This window comes from Anomaloglossus baeobatrachus, chromosome 4 (genome assembly GCF_048569485.1).
Source record: "Anomaloglossus baeobatrachus isolate aAnoBae1 chromosome 4, aAnoBae1.hap1, whole genome shotgun sequence".
Taxonomy (NCBI): Eukaryota; Metazoa; Chordata; class Amphibia; order Anura; family Aromobatidae; genus Anomaloglossus; species Anomaloglossus baeobatrachus.
Genome location: NC_134356.1, coordinates 706,152,923 through 706,174,921, shown reverse-complemented (window position 1 = coordinate 706,174,921; position 21,999 = coordinate 706,152,923). Strand labels below are relative to the sequence as shown.

The 21,999-nt window shown below is 54.5% G+C and overlaps 1 protein-coding gene and 1 long non-coding RNA gene across 3 annotated transcripts in view; one reads left to right on the top strand and one right to left on the bottom strand.

Moving 5' to 3' along the window:
- ACAP1 (ArfGAP with coiled-coil, ankyrin repeat and PH domains 1) overlaps nt 1-21,999 on the top strand; it is a 417,361-nt gene that overhangs the window by 16,412 nt on the left and 378,950 nt on the right. The gene's annotated exons all lie outside the window — the stretch shown is intronic.
- LOC142302207 (uncharacterized) lies at nt 11,087-12,465 on the bottom strand. The gene is made up of 3 exons (XR_012752948.1): nt 12,353-12,465; nt 11,938-12,015; nt 11,087-11,162 (listed from the first exon to the last, which is right to left on the bottom strand). It is a non-coding gene; the product is annotated as an uncharacterized LOC142302207 (long non-coding RNA).

Sequence of the window (21,999 nt, the reverse complement as noted above, 5' to 3'; positions counted from 1 at the left end):
TCCATGTTCTCTTCTGACCAGCATGGCCGGCTATTCTCAAGGCATGACCCCAATGCAATACTTTTTGTCTGTCAGTGTCAGAGACATAGGTCTTCCCGGGCGGTATCTGGGCCAAGGTGACAGGGGCCACCGGAATCATTTTACTTGGGCATATGATGGGCTGGGATGTCTCCTCCTCCTGTTCCATGGGCACGAATGACCTGGACAAGGCATCTGCTCGCACATTCTTATCCGCGGGCCGAAAATGGAGCTGAAAATCGAACCTGGCAAAGAACAAGGACCACCTGGCTTGTCATGGGTTCAGTCGCTGAGCAGACCGCAGGTATTCCAGGTTCTTGTGGTCCGTGTAAATGATCACGGGGTACACTGCTCCCTCCAGAAGGTAGCGCCACTCCTCCAGAGCCAGCTTGACTGCTAATAGCTCTCGGTCACCGATGGTGTAGTTGCGTTCAGGCGCTGAGAAGCTCTTGGAGTAGAAACCGCAAGTAACCATCTTCCCAGAGGAGGACTTCTGCATGAGCACTGCTCCGGCTCCCGAGGAGGAGGCATCCACCTCCAAGGTGAACTGTCGGTTTAACTCAGGCCGGTGGAGCACAGGAGAGGAAGCAAACGCTTGTTTCAGGGAGCAAAACGCGGTGTCGGCCGCAGGTGACCAGTCCTTTGGATTAGCCCCCTTCTTGGTCAAGGCGGAGAGAGGCGCAGTCAGGGCAGAGAAGTGAGGGATGAACTGACGGTAATAGTTCGCAAATCCAAGAAACCGTTGGATTGCCTTCAGTCCGGAAGGAGGAGGCCAGTTGAGAATGGAAGAGACCTTCTCTGGGTCCATCTGCAGACCGGTATCGGAGATTACGTAACCCAGGAAGGGAAGAGAGGACTGCTCGAAGACACACTTCTCGTACTTGGCGTACAGACGATTCTCTCTCAGTCTTTGTAGTACCAGCTGCACGTTCTCTCTGTGGGTCTGGAGGTCCGGAGAGAAGACCAGGATGTCATCCAGATACACCACCACACAGACGTAGAGAAGGTCCCGGAACACGTCGTTCACCAATTCCTGAAAGACTGCTGGTGCGTTACACAGACCGAAGGGCATCACACAGTATTCGTAGTGCCCATCGCGAGTATTGAATGCGGTCTTCCATTCATCCCCAGAGCGGATGCGGACCAGGTTGTAGGCACCCCGAAGATCCAACTTGGTAAACACACGAGCTCCTCTAAGCCGATCAAACAATTCGGGGATGAGCGGCAGGGGGTATTTATTTTTTACGGTGATTTGGTTTAATCCCCGGTAGTCAATGCATGGGCGTAGGTCGCCCTCTTTCTTCTTAACGAAGAAGAAGCCTGCTCCTGCAGGAGAGGAGGATCTCCGGATGAATCCCCTTGCCAGGTTCTCAGTGATGTAGGCAGACATGGCCCTTGTTTCAGCAGGAGACAAAGGATATATCCGTCCTCGAGGTGGTGTAGTTCCCGGGAGTAGGTCGATGGCACAGTCGTAAGGACGATGTTGCGGCAGTACCTCTGACTCCTTTTTATCAAAGACGTCCGCGTAGGACCAGTAGGCCGAAGGCAGTCCTGGTAGGGACTCCGGAACCGGAGGTCGTCGGATGGGCTGTATGGTTTTCAGGCAGTTCTCGTGGCAAGAGGAGCCCCATCAGGTAATTTCACCATGTCACAAACCACCGGGGGGGTCACTCAGAAATCCCCCGCGCTGGCTACCAGTACGTCACAATCGGGGGGTAACAAGTGGGGGTCACCCCTACTTTATACCTCCCGACCGACAGACAGAGCACGTGACGCGCTCTCTAGCGCCCCTCTTATAGTCAGGCCAATTATGGAATTGCCCGACAATAAGCAAGGAGGCCGCTATACTACTTATGCCGATTATGGAAGGGTCCCCGGTAGGAGTAAGGTATATATTCCCCCGACCTCCGCGGGCGGAATATATAATATCTTCCCGAATCTCACTGGCCTCCCCACAATAATCCTTGGCACAACTCGCTGCCACCAACCGCTTTACGGTAACTATTAGCCGAACACACAGACGTGGGATTCAAGATCGAGATAACAGAACAGCCCAAGATTAATTATATAATTTAATCGCCTAAAGCACACTAGAAACTACAATATATACAATAGGGAATCTACAGAATATACATATGTCAGAGTACAGTTACAGACAAAGCATGGTTTACAACAGGTATGCAATTCAATCAGTTACCTTGTGCGTCTGGCCACAGGGGGGCGCTGTAGACCAGGTTTCCAGGAACTCTCTCACAGGTCTGTCCCAACCAGGCCCCCGAGCAGAAGAACGCTGGAAAATGGCCGAAGTAGGGTTATCAACCTGGGCAGATCCAGGTCCCCTCCTACCTTAGTGACCTCACAGGGAGCACTGCTACTCCCCCTGCATGGATCAGAATTATCCAGCAAAGGGGATTTTGGCTATAACTTTGCCTGGGAGCGTCGTAGGCAGACGCCAATGCTCTCATTGTGACAGTTATGAATTTAGCTACAGAACGAGGGGACTCATGACCTGTCTGCCAGTTCCCCATTGGCTGATATCACGCCTGGGGCATTTCCCAATGTCCTGTTCCCATAAAAAGGGGGTGCCGGCATCGTCCACATGCGGAGACACCATTTTTATGGTTGCCATATTTATCGGAAATATGGCTTGCGAGATATGAACCATTTTTTACTGGAGTCGTTCTGTCTGGCTATTTCCATAGCCTTGCTAACTAGCTAGCAGCTCCTACTACAGGGTGACGGCAGGGAGTCATCCTGTGTCCATTGTCCTAAAGCCACCTAATTTCCATATCACAGGACATGGCCATGGATTTGTTGCTAAACCAGTTGTGTGAAGGGAAGGGGGTAGTGACACCAGGAGAGGGCTTCCTGACATGACTTGAATGTCATGATTTATCGTCATATCTCCGGATTTACCTCACACCTCCCCCCTTTTGAGGGCGCTAGGGGGCAGCACACTCCGGTGTTCCCCCGTGCGCCCGTCCGCGACCTCTCCTTGTCGGGACAGCCCGTCTGCGTTACCGTGGTCACGGCCCCTTTTGTGGCGAATGGTGAAGTTGTATTGCTGGAGCGCAAGGCTCCATCGCAACAATCGCCCATTCGTCCCAGAGACGGTGTGCAACCAGCTGAGGGGATTGTGGCCCGTCTCCACGATGAAGTGGCGCCCGTATAGATAGGGTTGCAGACGCTGCAGGGCCCACACTATGGCCAGGCACTCCTTCTCCATTGTAGAATAGGCCACTTCCCTTGGTAACAGCTTCCTGCTCAGGTACAAGACTGGGTGCTCTTGGCTCGCAGAGTCCACCTGGCTGAGCACCGCACCGAGGCCGAAGTCACTGGCGTCGGTCTGTACTACAAACGGCCGCGTGAAGTCGGCTGCCCGTAGCACGGGCGGGCTGGACAGGGCGTCCTTTATGGCCCGGAAGGCTGTCTCGCAGTCCACTGTCCAATCGACTGCAGAGGGCAGCTTCTTCTTGGTGAGGTCCGTCAAGGGCTTTGCCAGGCTACTATAGCATGGAACAAACCTCCTATAGTACCCAGCGGTCCCCAAGAAGGACATCACCTGCTTCTTGGTCCTGGGGGTGGGCCAGGATGCGATGGCTTCCACTTTCTCAGGCTCGGGCTTCAGTGTTCTCCCACCTACCCGGTGACCGAGGTACTGGACCTCGCTCATGGCCAGCTGACACTTTCCCGGCTTGATGGTCAAACCTGCCCGGTGGATCCGCCTGAGCACCTGTGCTAGATGCTCTAGGTGGTCCTCCCAGGTGGGACTGAAGACGGCAATGTCATCCAGGTACGCGGCCGCGTACCCTTCAAGTCCCTTGAGCAGGGTGTTGACCATCCGCTGGAAAGTGGCAGGGGCATTCCTCATCCCGAATGGCATCACCGTGGACTCGTATAGTCCAAATGGGGTAATAAAGGCAGAGCGTTCCCTGGCCTTGCGAGTCAGGGGGATCTGCCAATATCCCCGGCTCAGATCCATGATGGTCAGGTACTGAGCCCCGGCCAACTGATCGAGCAGGTCATCGATGCGTGGCATTGGGTACGCATCGGCGACCGTGACAGCATTGAGCCCCCTGTAGTCCACGCAGAACCGAGTGGTTCGGTCCTTCTTAGGGACGAGGACTACAGGCGAGGCCCAAGCGCTGTTGGATGCCTGGATCACCCCCAGCTTCAGCATCTCGTCAATCTCCTGGCGCATGTGTTGCTGCACCTCCAGGGAGACCCGATATGCTGAACGCCAGATCGGGGGATGATCCCCAGTGTCCACGTGATGGACAGCCAAGTCAGTCCTTCCGGGCTGGTTGGTAAACAACCCCCGGAAGGGGAGTAGGGTGGCCCACAGCTGGGACCGTTGGTCCTCCAAGAGCTGGTGGCCAACCTCCACATCCTCAATGGATCCGCCTGCCCTAACCTGGGCTAGCATATCCAAGAGGGTTTCCGCTTCTCCCTCCTCGGGCAGGTTGCACACGGGGAGCGCACATGCCTCCCGCTCATGATGTGCCTTCATCATGTTCACATGGAAGGGCTTCCGCCTTCCACGGGCAGGGTCCAGGGTGACCAGGTACGTCACAGGGTTGAGCTGCTGGTACACGAGGTATGGGCCTTCCCAGGCTGCCTGAAGCTTGTCCTGTGGTACGGGGACCAGTACCCACACCTTTTGACCCACTTGGTAGGTCCTCTCACAAGCGTTCTGGTCGTACCAACGCTTCTGATCGGCCTGGGCTTGAGCCATATTGTCGTGTACCAGTTGCGTCAAGGCCTGCATTTTGTCCCGGAAGCGCATGACATACTCGATGACCGACACTCCAGGGGTGGCCAAATCCCCTTCCCAAGCCTCTTTCACCAGAGCCAGGGGGCCCCGCACACGTCGCCCGTACAGGAGCTCAAACGGTGAGAATCCTGTTGAGGCCTGTGGAACCTCCCGGTAAGCAAATAACAGGTGTGGGAGATACCGCTCCCAGTCACGCCCATGGGAGTCGACCAACATCTTAAGCATCTGCTTTAAGGTGCCATTGAACCGCTCGCACAGGCCATTAGTCTGTGGATGGTACGGGCTGGCCACCAGATGTCGCACCTGGACTTGCTTACAGAGGGTCTCCATCAGCTGGGACATGAATTGGGTCCCCCGGTCGGTGAGCATTTCCTGGGGAAAACCCACTCGGGAGAAAATCTCCAGCAATGCGGTGGCCACCTTGTCAGCCCGAATGGACGACAAGGCCACTGCTTCTGGGTACCGGGTGGCATAGTCAACTACCGTCAGTATGAAGCGTTTCCCGGAGCTGCTGGGGATGGCCAGCGGGCCGACCAGATCCACAGCCACCCTCCTGAAAGGCTCATCGATGATTGGCAGAGATACTAGTGGGGCTTTGGGGTGTGGCCCCGCCTTCCCCACTCTCTGACAGGTTTCACACGAACGGCAGTAGGCAGCCACATCGGCCCCCATTTTTGGCCAGTAGAAATGCTGGTTTAACCTGGCCTTGGTCTTAGCGATCCCTAGGTGTCCGGCCATCGGAATCTCATGTGCGATCCGCAACAACTCCGTCCGGAACGGATAGGGTACCACCAACTGTCGGTCCCTGGGCCACGCCTCCGGTGAACCCTGCTGGACCGTGGCCCGGTACAGCCGTCCTTGGTCCCAGACCACTCGCTCCGGGTCCGAGTCCGAGGGAGGCTGTGCCGCCTGCTCCTTTAGAGCTTTCAGGCTGTCGTCAGCTTCTAACGCTGCCTGAAACTCCTGACTAGATGTGGCCAGAATCGACGAGACTGTCACATCTTCAGTCAGTACCCCGGGACCTGTGTCCTGGCCTCCACCTGACTCGGCTGCCACTTGGTCAGAAGGGGAAGAGCTATCGGACCTCCAGGAGGCCCCTTGGCTTCCAGCACTCCCACTGCGGGTGACAGCGGCCACAGCCGCTGCGACCGTGGGTCGTGCCTGCTCCTCCTCCGTTCCTGACCAAGTCGCCGGTTCAGGCAGACCTACCTGGCTTCCTGACACCCCGGTTGTGGGGGAACCATGCACCGAGATCTTACCTGGGAGCACTTCCGCTCCTGGACCGGCCCCAATCTCACCTGCCTGTTCCCCTCCTGCAGCAACAGAACCCCGCTGTGAAATCTCTGGGGACCCCACATTTGCTGTGGTAGCCCCCACCCCACACACTGGTCCTCCCCCTGCAGCACCCTGCTCTCTGCTTATCCCTGCAGAGGGCAACAGATCCCAGCTCACAGGCTGATTACTTGTAGAGGCATTGTCACACCTTTCTCTGACCCCCTCCCCTCCTGTCACAGCTGCAGCTGCGTGTGTGTCTATGGTGTCTGTGCAAGCAGAAATATCAGAGTTCACTCCCTCCTCCCTTACATCATTCATAGATAACACATTAACATTGTCAGGAGTCATGTCAGCACTGGCTGAAGGTTCAGCCTTTGGGGCGGGGCCAAACTGGGAGGTTATTTGCCCCAAATCTGTCCCAAGTAGCACGTTTGCAGGGATCCGATCAGTTACCCCCACCTCTCTCACCCCTCGCCCTGCGCCCCAGTCCACATAAATGTCAGCAACAGGCAGCGCCGGGTCGATGCCTCCAATCCCGGAGACAGCGAGGGTTTTTCCAGGGATCAAGTCTTGGGGGGACACCATCTCAGGCCGCACCAGAGTCACCTCCGAGGCGCTGTCTCGCAGTCCTATGGTCACAGACCGGCCGACGGTGACAGGTTGGAAGCTGTCCAGGGACCTACCACCACCCCCACCCACACAATACACCTTGGGCGGCCCTTGGGACGGGGACGGAGCCGGGGCCTTGGGACGCTGAGGGCACATGGCCTTGAAGTGTCCAGGTAGGTTGCACTGGTGGCACCGTCTTGGTTCTGCCACGGGCCTGGAGAGGGGAGTTGAGGGGGACACCCCCTGCAGTCTAGGGGCAGGTGGGGCAGTCGCAGAGTTCATCTTACCCCCTCTCCAGGTGCTGCTGGTGGCTGCTCTCCTGGCTTCAGGAGCCCGATTGTTGGTGTAGTCATCTGCCAGGGCAGCTGTAGCCGTGGATCCCTTTGGCTTCTGGTCTCGGATGAACTGGCGGAGATCCTCAGGGCAGTTCCACAAGAGTTGCTCCGTGATGAACAAGTCCAGGATCTCCGGTCCGGTGGAAAGCTGCAGGCCTTGGGTCCAGTGGTCGGCAGCTCGGGCAAGTGCCCGCCTGTGGTCAGCCCAGGAGTCCTTTGGTCCCTTCTGTAGGCTCCGGAACTTCTTGCGGTAGGACTCCGGGGTGAGGTTGTACTGTTGGATCAGGGCCCGCTTGATGGTGTCGTAGCCCTGATCTGCCTCAGCAGGCAAGTCCCCAAGGACATCCAGGGCCTTACCCCTTAAACGGGGGGTCAGGTATTTGGTCCACTGGTCCTTGTTCAGATGGTGCTGCAAGCAAGTCCGTTCAAAAGCAGTCAGGAAAGAGTCCAAGTCTCCATCCTTCTCCAGCACTGGGAAGTCCTCAACACGGACCTTTGGAAGTTTGGTGTTTTGAAGGTCACATGTGGCTGATGAGGGCCGGAGCTGAGCTAGCTGCAGCTGGTAGTTACGCTCTGCCTGGCGCTCTTCACGCGCTGCTTGCCGCTCACGCTCGGCCATGAGTTCCTTGTAGCCCTCCCGGTCTCCAGCCTGGCGTAGGGCCATAGCCATTTGAAGAAGGCTATCCGAGCCTCCCAGGCTCGGTGGAATGGCACGTGGTGATCTGCGGCCCGCTGCGGAGCCTGGTGATTCACTGTCCATTGCAGAGCGGAGGGCTGGCATCTGGCTCGTTGAGGACCCTTGGGCGAGCTGCTCCTCATCTTGTCCAGCAGTGCCCGGTTGTGCAATGTCCTCTGCAGAGCTGTTTTCTGGCGTCGAGCTCCTGGAGGACTCGTGGACAACCTCCTCATCGTCTCTGGCCTGAGCATCGGCCATTCCTTTGGCTTTGCTCCTGGTGCTCTCAGCCATTCTTGCAGACTTTTGGTCACTGACACAGAACTGACACCTGATGCCTCCACACACCTTACAGTATCTGCACTCTGACACTCTAGTGTTGAGCTAGTCTGAAGACCCCAGCAGCCACAGCTGCTGCAGGCAGTCTTTAGTGTCTGGGAGTATGGGTCTCACACTCACACACACTATTATCTCGATCCCACCGCTGCCACCAATATGTCACAAACCACCGGGGGGGTCACTCAGAAATCCCCCGCGCTGGCTACCAGTACGTCACAATCGGGGGGTAACAAGTGGGGGTCACCCCTACTTTATACCTCCCGACCGACAGACAGAGCACGTGACGCGCTCTCTAGCGCCCCTCTTATAGTCAGGCCAATTATGGAATTGCCCGACAATAAGCAAGGAGGCCGCTATACTACTTATGCCGATTATGGAAGGGTCCCCGGTGAGAGTAAGGTATATATTCCCCCGACCTCCGCGGGCGGAATATATAATATCTTCCCGAATCTCACTGGCCTCCCCACAATAATCCTTGGCACAACTCGCTGCCACCAACCGCTTTACGGTAACTATTAGCCGAACACACAGACGTGGGATTCAAGATCGAGATAACAGAACAGCCCAAGATTAATTATATAATTTAATCGCCTAAAGCACACTAGAAACTACAATATATACAATAGGGAATCTACAGAATATACATATGTCAGAGTACAGTTACAGACAAAGCATGGTTTACAACAGGTATGCAATTCAATCAGTTACCTTGTGCGTCTGGCCACAGGGGGGCGCTGTAGACCAGGTTTCCAGGAACTCTCTCACAGGTCTGTCCCAACCAGGACCCGAGCAGAAGAACGCTGGAAAATGGCCGAAGTAGGGTTATCAACCTGGGCAGATCCAGGTCCCCTCCTACCTTAGTGACCTCACAGGGAGCACTGCTACTCCCCCTGCATGGATCAGAATTATCCAGCAAAGGGGATTTTGGCTATAACTTTGCCTGGGAGCGTCGTAGGCAGACGCCAATGCTCTCATTGTGACAGTTATGAATTTAGCTACAGAACGAGGGGACTCATGACCTGTCTGCCAGTTCCCCATTGGCTGATATCACGCCTGGGGCATTTCCCAATGTCCTGTTCCCATAAAAAGGGGGTGCCGGCATCGTCCACATGCGGAGACACCATTTTTATGGTTGCCATATTTATCGGAAATATGGCTTGCGAGATATGAACCATTTTTTACTGGAGTCGTTCTGTCTGGCTATTTCCATAGCCTTGCTAACTAGCTAGCAGCTCCTACTACAGGGTGACGGCAGGGAGTCATCCTGTGTCCATTGTCCTAAAGCCACCTAATTTCCATATCACAGGACATGGCCATGGATTTGTTGCTAAACCAGTTGTGTGAAGGGAAGGGGGTAGTGACACCAGGAGAGGGCTTCCTGACATGACTTGAATGTCATGATTTATCGTCATATCTCCGGATTTACCTCACACACCAGTACGCCAGCTGACCGACGGTTCGTGTGTCCGTAACCAGGGGAGTCCCAGCAGGATTTGATGAGACATGTGTGGGAGGACGTAGAGAGTGATGTTCTCGGTGTGCAGGGCACCGATACGTAGTCCTACTGGCTTGGTGATCCACGAGATGGTGTCAGAGAGGGGTCTCCCATCTACAGAGGCAATCACGAGGGGCTTGTCGAGTGGAGTAACCGGCACCTGGTACTTGTCCACCGTGGCCTGCTGGATGAAATTGCCTGCTGCCCCGGAGTCGAGGTACGCCTCGGCCGTGAACCGCGTCTCTCCCGTTGTCACTTGAACGGTCCACGTAACCGGGTCTGAGAGAGTCCCAGCACCTAGGGTGGCCTCTCCTACCAACCCTAGGCTTTGGAGTTTCCCGGCCTCTCTGCACAGGAACGTAGCAGGTGTGTGCCCTCTCCGCAGTAGAAGCAGAGACACTTAGCGAGCCGTTCTGCTCGGCGTTGTTCGGACTGCCTCAGACGGTCAATCTGCATGGGTTCGTGGACAGAGACACCAGACGATGCCGACTGAGGTACGACGGGCTTCTGCGGAGGAGAGGAATGCCGTATCGGACGTCTGCGGGACACCTCTTTGGATCGTTCCTGGAATCTGAGGTCCACGCGGGTGGCTAATGCAATTAGGGCATCCAGTGTGGAAGGAACATCGCGGCCTGCCAGCTCGTCCTTAATACGACTAGAGAGTCCTTCCCAGAAGGCGGCGGTGAGGGCTTTATTGTTCCACCCCACTTCTAAGGCCAAGGTGCGAAAGCGGACGGCATACTGCCCCACCATCAGGGTCCCCTGACGTAGCCTGAGGAGTGATGAGGCGGATGCGGAGGCACGTCCGGGTTCGTCAAAGGTGGTTCTAAACGCCTGAAGGAAGTCCTGGATGTTCGCAGTTACAGGGTCCTCCTTCTCCCACAAGGGGTTCATCCAGGCCAGTGCCTCACCCTCCAGATGGGACATCACAAACGCCACCTTAGCTTGGTCGGAGGCAAACAGGTGCGGAAGCAGCTTAAAGTGGAGGGAGCACTGATTTAAGAATCCTCTGCAGGTCTTGGGATCTCCGGCATAGCGGGGTGGAGAGGCCAAGCGGAGTTTAGAAGCTTCCGAGGTAGCCGCCACGGGAACTGTGGCTGTGGCCATGGCCTGTGCCGTTGAAGCCTGAGATGCCAGGGACGTGGCAGTTGCTTGCAGCGTGTTCAGGCGGGTATCCACCGAGGACATGAAGGCCAGCATGCGGGACTGGGTCTCGCGCTGTCGTCCGAGTTCCTGCTGCAGGTTGCCCAGCTGGGCCGCTAGTGCTTCGGCGGGATCCATGGCCTGTTCTTACTGTTAGGACCAAGGGGACGGGTAGGCCCAGGAGGTGGATCCACTGGGCTGAACACCTCACCGAGGGCAAGGTGCCCGGTAGCCGTAGCACTACAGGTAGCAGGACAGTCCGTTCAGAGGAGTGGAGTGAAGAAGTCCCTGGGACCACGGAGTCTCTGAAGGTAGTCCGGGTGACGGAGCTCAGGTTCGGAGGCCGAGATGACGTCAGGCAGAATCCGGAACCAATGGAGCGAGGAGGTGGGTCACCACACGGATCCAGGGATCGGAGATGGTAGGGACTGACGGGATGGCAGGCAGTCACCGTTCGGGGTTCAGGAGTCGTCAGGACCGGTTGGCGAGACGGGGGCGACTCTACAAGAGAGATAGGTAAGTATGGCACAAGACACAAGGAGACCTGACTCCTAGCTTAGCAAACACGAAGAACAGGCCCCGCCCACTTGGAAAGGAACCCCCTATATACCCTGTACCTGCATCTTCAATATCCTGTTGGAGGACGCTGGCCCTTTAAGAAAAGGTCAATGACCGCGCGCGCGCCCTAATGCGCATGCGCGAGGCCCGGGTGCCAGAAGCCAGGGCAGGATGCGGTGTACAGGAGGCAGGAGTGCCGGGCCGGCTCAGAACAGCAGACGGGCGCCGGGACCGGGGACCAGGTTGCCTGGAAGAGGCAGGTGAGGGCGCATGGAGGCTGAGGAGCGAGGGACCAGGGAGCAGAGCCCGGGAGCGGGGAAGCGAGGTCCGGGAGCCGGGGAGTGTGGCAGAGGAGCCGGGAAGCGTGGCAGGGGAGCCGGGGAGCGTGGCAGGGGAGCCGGGAAGCGTGGCAGGGGAGCCGGGAAGCGTGGCAGGGGAGCCGGGAAGCGTGGCACGGGCACCGGGGAGCGTGACAACATCTATAATCAGTTTGCAGTCTCTAAGAATGGGTAGAGCAGGTGCAGGGTGTTTCTACGGACTCTTTACAGTTTTTCCTCATTGTTTTAAAAACGTGCTCCACAAGACCGGGTGAGTTTATCTACCTGGGTACTGAACCCTGGCGTCACCAAAGCGCACACTGATATCCAACTGTCACAGATGTTAGTCCATGTTACTTGGGCCATCATTAAGAAGAGATCTCATGGCAGGGAAAGCTTACCGCCCTTTATCCACAGACCTTCCTCAGTCAGCCCGCTCCCTGTGTCTCGCACTCCACTCCTTATTGATTCACTTGATCCTGTAGGGATTTAAGAACACAAGGAGTGACAGAAGTCACTGACGTGACTGGTGTCACCGAGGCATAGTCTTTATGCATGGTAAAGGACTCCTCAACTCTAGGCCCGTTCACTGCTTCTTGGTCAGCTGCACTTATGCGGGGATCTCCATCCGATTCCATCAGCTCAGATCTAGACTTTCTTTTTGACGTACCTAGCTTATTTGACAACAGGAAATATCTACATCCTACATACATTTTGACTATCTTACCTACCTCTGCTCCACCCATCTAGAGAGGCACTTACGTCACTTCCTCCTGTACCGATAGGAGGGGAGGGAGTGGCCTAAATTTAGATTACCTCATGTTGTGTAAACTGTGGCATATCCAGTGCAGAATCGACCACCATCTGGTTTCATCTATAAAAACAAAGACTAAAAGAAAAATGCATTAGATCATTCCTATAACAGACATATATTCCTACATTCATAATAATCCAATAAACAGGACATAACTGTTGCAAAAGAAAGGCCAGCTTTAAAGCCTGCTTTAAAGCCTATCCAATATATCTGCTGCTGGAAAAATGCAATAGATATCTACTTCCTCCCTTTTTATATACTACTTTGGCAAAATATATAGATCCATAACAGTAAACAATATGATTAACCAACAAATAAATATAACTTATACTCTACTGGGAAATTTTGAAACCTTACAACAGGGTTCATAGATATTCTGTATCTACAAAAGAAAAGGAAAGTAATCAATATTGGCATTTTGTATGCAAAAATAATAGAAAACAAAAACATAACCATAAAAACAAAAAAAACAAAAACCCTAATTTGTATACTTTAAAAAAATATACTTTTCCCTGCAAAATTAATTTAATTATTTAAATAGCAGCAGAATACTATTGATAATCTCCTATGAAATTTTGAACTCTAAGGATTAAACAAAATCCACTCCACCAGCCGGAAAAAGCACTTGTTAGTACATAAGACAGAAACAGCTTTGTAAATCTGCTGAAACTACCTTTTTTTTTTACTTTTCTCTACTTCCTTATTTTTTTTTTTCTCTGCTCTCTACAACTTGTGCAGCTTACTGAAAACACTCCCACACATCCCTGCGCTGACTTATGCCCCCCCCTGTCTCCTTCAGGATGTGCGATGTTAGAACAGCTGGTGGGAAAAACAGATACAAGAAAAAAAACCATGGGCAGAACTTTCACTATAGAAATATACAAAATATATTTCTGTACCGTGTCAGCCAGCAGAAACAAAAGTACTACAGAAACATATATTTTATAGAAACCTTAAGATTGATGGAGTGGAATGGAGAGCATCATTAGAGCGGGTAGCTTGGGACTGGAAATCACTGCAACAAAAGCAAGCAGTCCGAGGCTCCCCCCTGTGTCACTAGGGAAGGTTGGGGCAGACTCCTGGGTGCAGCCGGACTGTGGGCAGTATCTTGGGAAATCTCCTGGGACTGATTTAAAGGGATACTGTGATACTCTGGGAAAAGGCACACCAGGCTTCAGGTAGATCATTACTGGATCTACAGGGAACACCTTTATTGTAAATTTATGTGTTGCAAGTTTTGGTTACGGTTTTGAGGGTACCTGGCCAAACACTGAGATTTGGGGGCGTGACACTTTCTTTGATAGTGACCGGGCTGACCACAACGCCAACAATTCTGTTGCTGGCTCTGCTGGTTTTGTTGATTGGGAGCTACGTATACGGGGTTTGGGCCCTGTCGGGGCATGGGCTGTGGTGGGGGCTGCAGCGGCGCGGTTGTATACACAAGGGCCAAAAACTGTCTCCTGCTTTTACTTTGGTGAGATTATCCAGGTCCTTTGAGCAGCTGAATATAACTGATGGACCTGTAGCATCTTCCTATAAAATCGCATAGGGTTAATTTCAGGATCTGGCAGGCAGGGGATTAATGTCGCTGACTGGATGGGGTTGAAGGGGACATTTAAATGAGGGCTGTTCCTCATTAGATTCGGGGTAAGGCTCACTATGTGTCCTAAGGGAAAAAGGGGGATCCAAGGGGAGGGGATTGGTAACTGGGGAGCGTGACGGCAGACTGGCCGGTGAGGGGAGAGACGGCATTGCAGGTATGGGAGGAGCCAGGGGTATGGGTGTGGAAAGGGTTAAGGGATGCTGTCTACTGACTGCAGCATCTGTGAATATCTCCGGGACGGGGGAATAGAATGGGGATCAGGTTGTGGGGCAGCAACAAAACAACCTGTCGGAGGACCCTCAGATCTGTCCTCAGACTCGGGTAACATATAGTAAAACACAACATCCCCTTGCTCATCTTCAACCTCAATATATCTGATAGCAATGCCTGCGATATTCTGCCAAACAATTCTGCATCATTCAACAATCTCCTGTCTTTTAACTTGCCCTTTTTTGCTTTCAATGCTGTTGCCCATAGTGACGGTTGTAACCGACATCCTTTTTGTAATTCTAACATTTTATAAATCTCCAAGGCACGACATACAGCTTTCTTCCCTTCTCCCTCTGCAACTAACTCTAACACATTCTGTGAACCTTCAGGCCTCTCAACTTTCTGTCTCCTCTGTCTGAACATTTTTACTATCTTGGTGGTGTCTGGATTACACTAATATGACTATGTGGTGTACGTTAAAGCCCGGCCGGAACTTAAGGCTACACCTCTATACTAGCTGGCAACTCCTCAGCTATATAGTAATAAGGGTATCCCGCGGCACGGAGGAGGGGTACAAAATGTATTCCCTCCGGACTTGATCAGCTGCACCAATATTTTTTATTGTCCTAACTCACTATCTTCGGTCACGTGAAAAGCTTCCGTGTCACGGAGGAGGTCGTACAAGAATGCATATGCACATACAAACAAGTCCCGGCCTCCGGACTTGGTCAGCTGTACCAATATTTAAACGTCCTAACTCACTATCTTCGGTCTCGGGAACCCCCCCGCGTCTTTAATTACAGACCGGGTCAGTCTAACTAGCTATATCCAGCCACCACTGTCTTTCCTGCCCTAACAACCGTCCTCTAAATCCCTTGTGACACTCGATCCACACCTCAGGGCTGGGATCGTGCTCTGAGCTCCAGCGGGCACTACCCCTGAGTCACAATCAGGTACCTTTTAACACCGATAAGGACACACAGCCCATCACTCCCTCCTCTCCAAAACCAACCACAACGGCAGTGAATACACAGTATGTAACACCTACCGTGGGATGGAGATGATCAGTCTACTTGGAGCGGAGGGAGATCTCAGTCCGCGACGTCCAAACCATCGGTATCTCCAGGTCAGCAGTGCGTCCGTAGAGCCCCACGCTGGTGCGCCAAACTGTCAAGGGAGGAATTTGCATTGAACACTGCTAATGGAGTCCTCAATTGGGATATCCAGAGACGACGCCGAATAAGCTGTGTATCGGTGCCAATATATATATATCAATGTATATAAGACAAAGAGCACAGACATGCTCTCTTTTCAGCCAGCATCACCAACTGAACTGGTTTAATAAGATAGATCCAATTATACCGTAAGCATGAATAACCTTGAAGCTAACAAGTTCTTTTCACTCCCCATTTTCTCACATCACATTGCCTGCCTCCCGTACATTCCTTCTATGTGAACATTACTGATAACACTTCTTACAGCTTCACATTCTGGCTTTATCATCTTTGGTTAACTCCTTCATGATTATACAACTTTGAATTATACTATAGGTCTGTGCAATGGCTACATAGACAGACAGATAATTATACAACTACATTTGGATTAGTTATATACACAGATATTCTTATTACGTTTAAACAAACATACTACAGCTCAGGTGACCTCCACACAAGGACTTGATACAGTAACATACAGGGACCTGAGAACTAGCAACGCATTATCAGCAATGTTGCTCAGGCACCTCCTGTCAGGGAAGGCAGACTTAAATACCTTTAGGGTAACAGGTGACCTCAGGAATGGCTTCCAGGTAATGGGATGTGGGGTCTTTAAGAAAGGGGGCATGGCCACGAAGCAGCCTAAGGGAATATGTCGCGGGCGGAGGGGACACGTTCACTATGCTTGGGTCCAGGGACTTCTGCTGCTGCTCGGTGACTCGAGCGGTGGGCCGGACCCGGGGACTCGAGCAGCGCTCCTCGCCCACGAGTGAAAAGGGGGTGGTTTGTTTTGGAGGATAGTTCGTGACGCCACCCATGGGTCGTGGTGATGGTGGCACCACCGCTGCTGGTGACGGGGATCCTGGGAGTGATGGTAGGGAGCAGCTAGGATGTTGTCCCCTCCGTGGGTAGAGGTTGGGGATCCCGGGGCCCGGTGGTGATACGGGGAGGCTGGATAGCTGGGGTACAGGGTTGCCGGGGCAGCGCGGCGCGGTGCTGGATGGCACTGTTGTACTCACTCAGGCACAAATTCACAGAGTCTCTGGTAAACCAAACGGCTGGATGGACGGGTCCCGCAGCCGGCTGCAGTGTCTTTGCTCTCCCCGGACAGGTGATGGTGGCTGTCTTTCCCTGCACCTGTGTAGAATGTTTTGACTCCGATGGTTTCCCAACGGTAGTCCGCTTCCCGGCGTATAGGTACCGAAGGAGCCCGTTTTGCCCGCAGGCGCTGGCCCTTGGATCTCTAGCCTGTGGCGGTGGCTGTGTATCCTCACGGTATGGACTGTTGCCTTCTGTCGAGTCTTGGGTGTTAGGAAACCCCTGGGGTTCCGGTCACTTTCGGATTTGACCATTGTCGGCGGCTCCAAGCCTAGTCGAGGTCCAATGGCCCTGCCTTTGTGCTTAGCTTCACTCCGCTCCCCGGTTCGGTACCGGCTGGCCACCGCCCGACCCCGGTCCTACGGTTCCGCAGAGATCCACTAACTCCTGCAGATGGCCACCACCGTCTGCCGACCTTGCTGACAGTGCCTGGGCTCCTACCCAGACACTAGCAGTTTCTGTCCTCTCACTTCCAACTCCAAACTCAATCTCTTCCACTCCACTTGAACTCCCAACTGAACTAACTGCTTTTTCCCGCCTCCAGGCCTGTGAACCACCTGGCCCCGCCCCACTTGTTGTGGACATCAGACCCTGGAGGGAGGCAACAAGGATTTTGTTGACTGATGTAAACTATCCAGGGGAGGGGGTGTGTGTATTGTTATGTCTGTGACTACCTGGCTAGTCCAGGGCGTCACATTCCCCCTCGGTGAAATGCAGACCATCCGCGGGCTGCCCGTCCATCACCGGTTTTATTTTTCTGAAAAGATAAATAACAGAGAACAGTATGCGGTTTTCAAATCTTCCCTTACGGGAGGCTTGGCACTTTAACGTTGCAAACATTAGTAAAAACGCTTTTAATAATAACGGACGGATTCATGTTCCTCCGCTTCCCCACCGAAGCAACCTAAACCTTGATGCTGCCCCTAAGAAATGGACAGCACCCCTCTTCCCCAGTCCGGAAGCAGGAACTCGGTTCCAGGTCATCCAAGCGGGAACGGGTATGGTATCTCGCACCCGGCTGTCATTTCAGGGTACGTCCAGGGGGACCCCTGACCCCCGGAGGATGGCCACCGGTCCTGATGGTGGCCGGACCCCAGCCTGCTCTGCTGCGGGTCCCCCCTCCAGTCTGCCTCTCTGGAGGCAGTAACGGAACACAGCCCAGCAAATTATTTACAAAACCACAAGTTCGTGGTTGGCCTGCAAGTTCTTGGCCTTGTCTCTGAAAGGGCTAGTTGAAACACATAGAGTCCCTACGGGGACAACTTGTCTTGCAACGGATGGTAGAATCAACTTGTTGAAAATCAGGTTACAAACTGAGATGATTAATATTCATCCATTCAGTATTTAACTGAAACACGGTGCTGAGGATCCCAACGGGGACAACTGGGTTGCAACGGTGGACCGCTGCCATTATTTGAGGTCGCCTTCCTCATACACCTCCTCCAACTCGACATCCGGATGGCACGGTGGGGGAGGGGACTGGGACCGCATCTGGACACCGCGGCCTTCCCTCTGCTTCACATTTAGGGCAAACCCGCCCCTCTCCCTGCAATGTCGAGTGTAGGTCACCAGGTCGCCTGGTTGCAGATCACGACCTGGGTGGCCCGTTGGCAGATGGGAGTTTACATCCCGGCGAGCCACAAATATCTCGGCCTCCAGGCCCGGTTCATAAACGAAGCCATATCCCCACTGAGGGTGAAATCGCCTGACCTGGCCCTCGTGGATCGGGCCCCAGACCCGTAAAGTGGCATTGCGCAGATTGTCCTTTTCTCTTATGGTGCGAGCCAGCACCTCGGACCTCTGCTGCTCTCGGGCGGCAATCTCGTGGCTCAGCGGGTTTGGTTCCCTGTCCCAGTAGGGGGCGGTTGCGGGCCCCTGTGCGCGGGTTGGGCCCCGCTGGACCTCCCCCACACCGGCCACGACCGGTACTCTCTTTGGGGGGTCCTGCGGTGACGCGGCCTTGGCTGCTACTTTGCAGCCTCAGCTGAGGCGTGGGGTTCAGGGACAACAGGCCTCACCTGCTGGGCCTTCCTGCCCGCGGCTTACACTTCTTCCGTAGCCGGACGGACTGCCGGAGCCGGGACTGTCTTGGGTGCGGTCGCTTCCGGGGCCGACGGCTTCTTTTCGCGACCGGGCACCTCCCGCGGGGTCTTCCATGGCAACGCCTACAAGTTGGTCCTCCAGGGCGGACGGGCTGAACTCCGCTACCGGTGTTGGGGGCAGCGGGCCTAGTGGCGGGGCAGCAGCAACCGGTACAGATGGCGGGGAAGGCAGCAGGGTGAGCGGACGCAGACCGGGCCCCTCAGCCGCAGCGACCGATCCTTTTAGGACACAGGAGCGTGGGTCGCTTACCCGCTCCTCCAACACTGTCTCCACCTCGCGTCTCCGCATGGTGGCCGCCACTTCCTCCATTTCGGCCACCCATCTCTCCATTAGGAATCGGACCTGGGCCTGCAGGCGGCAGCACATTTTCGCGGTCCAGGCTTCCACCCACGCCGCTGTTCCTGGCGTGGGTTCCGGGATCTCAGCGTTGCCGGACGTGACGGACTTAGTGGCGCTTGTGCTTCCAGGAACCGGATGTGTAGCAGAGTCCTGGGGTCCCTGCTCTTTATACCTTCGGTTACATCAGGTACACCTGCACCCACCCCCCCTTGGTTCTTTCTAGCACTTCCCTCTTCAGGGGGCGGGGCTTCACTTTCGCGCCTTCCCTGCTCGGGGAAGACGCTCGAGCGGGAAATCTTCGCGCCAAGATGGCGGAACTTCACATTTTTCGGCCGGACGCCGCCGGCGGGGACTGCAACGCGCACTCTACCGGTAGGTAGATTGGTTCTAATCCTGTTTGTGACGCCAAGTTGTCGCGGGCGGAGGGGACGCGCTCACTACGCTCGGGTCCAGGGACTTCTGCTGCTGCTCGGTGGCTCGAGCGGTGGGCCGGACCCGGGGACTCGAGCAGCGCTCCTCGCCCACGAGTGAAAAGGGGGTGGTTTGTTTTGGGGGATAGTTCGTGACGCCACCCACGGGTCGTGGTGATGGTGGCACCACTGCTGCTGGTGACGGGGATCCCGGGAGCGATGGTAGGGAGCAGCTAGGATGTTGTTCCCTCCGTGGGCAAGGGTTGGTGATCCCGGGGCCCGGTGGTGATACGGGGAGGCTGGATAGCTGGGGTACAGGGTTGCAGGGGCAGCGCGGCATGGTGCCGGATGGCACTGTTGTACTCACTCAGGCACAAATTCACAGAGTCTCTGGTAAACCAAACGGCTGGATGGACGGGTCCCGTAGCCGGCTGCAGTGTCTTTGCTCTCCCCGGACATGTGATGGTGGCTGTCTTTCCCTGCACCTGTATAAAATGTGTTGACTCCGATGGTTTCCCAATGGTAGTCCGCTCCCCAGCGTATAGGTACCGAAGGAGCCCGTTTTGCCCGCAGGCGCTGGCCCTTGGATCTCTAGCCTGTGGCGGTGGCTGTGTATCCTCACGGTATCGACTGTTGCCTTCTGTCGGGTCTTGGGTGTTAGGAAACCCCTGGGGTTCTGGTCACTTTCGGATTTGACCGTTGTTGGCGGCTCCAAGCCTAGTCGAGGTCCGATGGCCCTGCCTTTGTGCTTAGCTTCACTCCGCTCCCCGGTTCGGTACCAGTGGGCCACCGCCCGACCCCGGTCCTACGGTTCCGCAGAGATCCACTAACTCCTGCAGACGGCCACCACCGTCTACCGACCTTGCTGACAGTGCCTGGGCTCCTACCCAGACACTAGCAGTTTCTGTCCTCTCACTTCCAACTCCAAACTCAATCTCTTCCACTCAACTTGAACTCCCAACTGAACTAACTGCTTTTTCCCGCCTCCAGGCCTGTGAACTCCTCGATGGGTGGGGCCAACCACCTGACTCCGCCCCACCTGGTGTGGACATCAGACCCTAGAGGGAGGCAACAAGGATTTTGTTGACTGATGTAAACTATCCAGGGAAGGGGGTGTGTGTGGTGTTATGTCTGTGACTACCTGGCTAGTCCAGGGCGTCACAGATACACTGAAGGCCTGCATGCGGCCAGGAAGCAGGGAGAGGCTGCTGCAGAGCCCGGGTAGGAGAGGGGAGTGTGGAAGCTCTGGGCAGGAGAGGAGAGCGGTGAACCCCGCCAAGGCCTGGGAGTGGGAGCGGGAGTCCGCCAGGATGCCATGCTGGGACTAGGCACAGAGCATATGGGGCAAGGAGACAGGTGAGGAGAAGGGAGCCCCCTCTGGTGACTGGGAGCGTGCGAGGGACCTGGGCAGGATCACTCTGTTCTCTTCCAGATCCCTCTGTCCCACTCATTTAGTCTCCACTGTCCTTTTTCCTCCAGAATCCTCTGACCCTTCTTATCCAGTCTCTTTTGAGCCTCCTACCCATTCTCCTCTGACTTATCACTTCCAGATCCCTCTGTCCTTCACCTCCAAACTCCTCTGTCCCTCCTCCTCTAGTCTCCTCCTCTGTCCCTCCTCCTCTAGTCCCCTCCTCTGTCCCTCCTCCTCTAGTCTCCTCCTCTGTCCCTCCTCCTCTAGTCTCCTCCTCTGTCCATCCTCCTCTAGTCTCCTCCTCTGTCCCTCCTCCTCTAGTCTCCTTCTCTGTCCCTCCTCCTCTAGTCTCCTTCTCTGTCCCTCCTCCTCTAGTCTCCTTCTCTGTCCCTCCTCCTCTAGTCTCCTCCTCTGTCCCTCCTCCTCTAGTCTCCTCCTCTGTCCCTCCTCCTCTAGTCTCCTCCTCTGTCCCTCCTCCTCTAGTAACATAGTAACATAGTTTCTGAGGCTGAAGGAAGACCTTATGTCCATCTAGTTCAGCCTATTTTAGTGCCGCTGTTCTGCAGTGTTGAACCAGGGGAAGGCAAAAACCCACAGAATAGAAGCCAGTTTTCTTCATAGGGAAATAAAAATGTCTTCCCGATTCCTAAAGCTGGGTCACCTATCTACCTGTAATATTATGTTATTCATAACCTTCTATACTGTTACTAGCAAGAAAAGCCTCCATTCCTCTCTTACATTCATTCAGTGAGTGGCCATCACCACTTCCTCAAGAGGAGAGTTCCAGAGCCTCACTGCTCTTACCGTGAAGAACCCTCTTCTATGCTGGTGCAGACATTTTCTTTCCTCCAAATGAAGAGAATGCCCCCTTGTTCTTTTCACAGTCCTTGGTACAAGCAGATCATGTAAGAGCTCTGTATTGCCCTCTGATATACTTGTACATATTTATTAGGTCTCTTCTAAGTCTTCTCTTTTCTACAGTAAATAGACCTAGTTTTGATAACCTTTCTGGGTATTGTAATGCACCCAGTCTCCTCCTCTGTCCCTCCTTCTCTAGTCTCCTCCTCTGTCCCTCCTTCTCTAGTCTCCTCTTCTGTCCCTCCTCTTCTAGTCTCTTCCTTTGTCCCTCTTCCTCCTCTTCCTCCTCCTAGTCTCCTCCTCTGTCCTTTCTCTTCTAGTCTCCTGCTCTGTCCCTCTAGTCTCCTCCTCTGTCCCTCCTCCTCCTCCTCTGTCCCTCTAGTCTCATCCTCTGTCCTGCTCC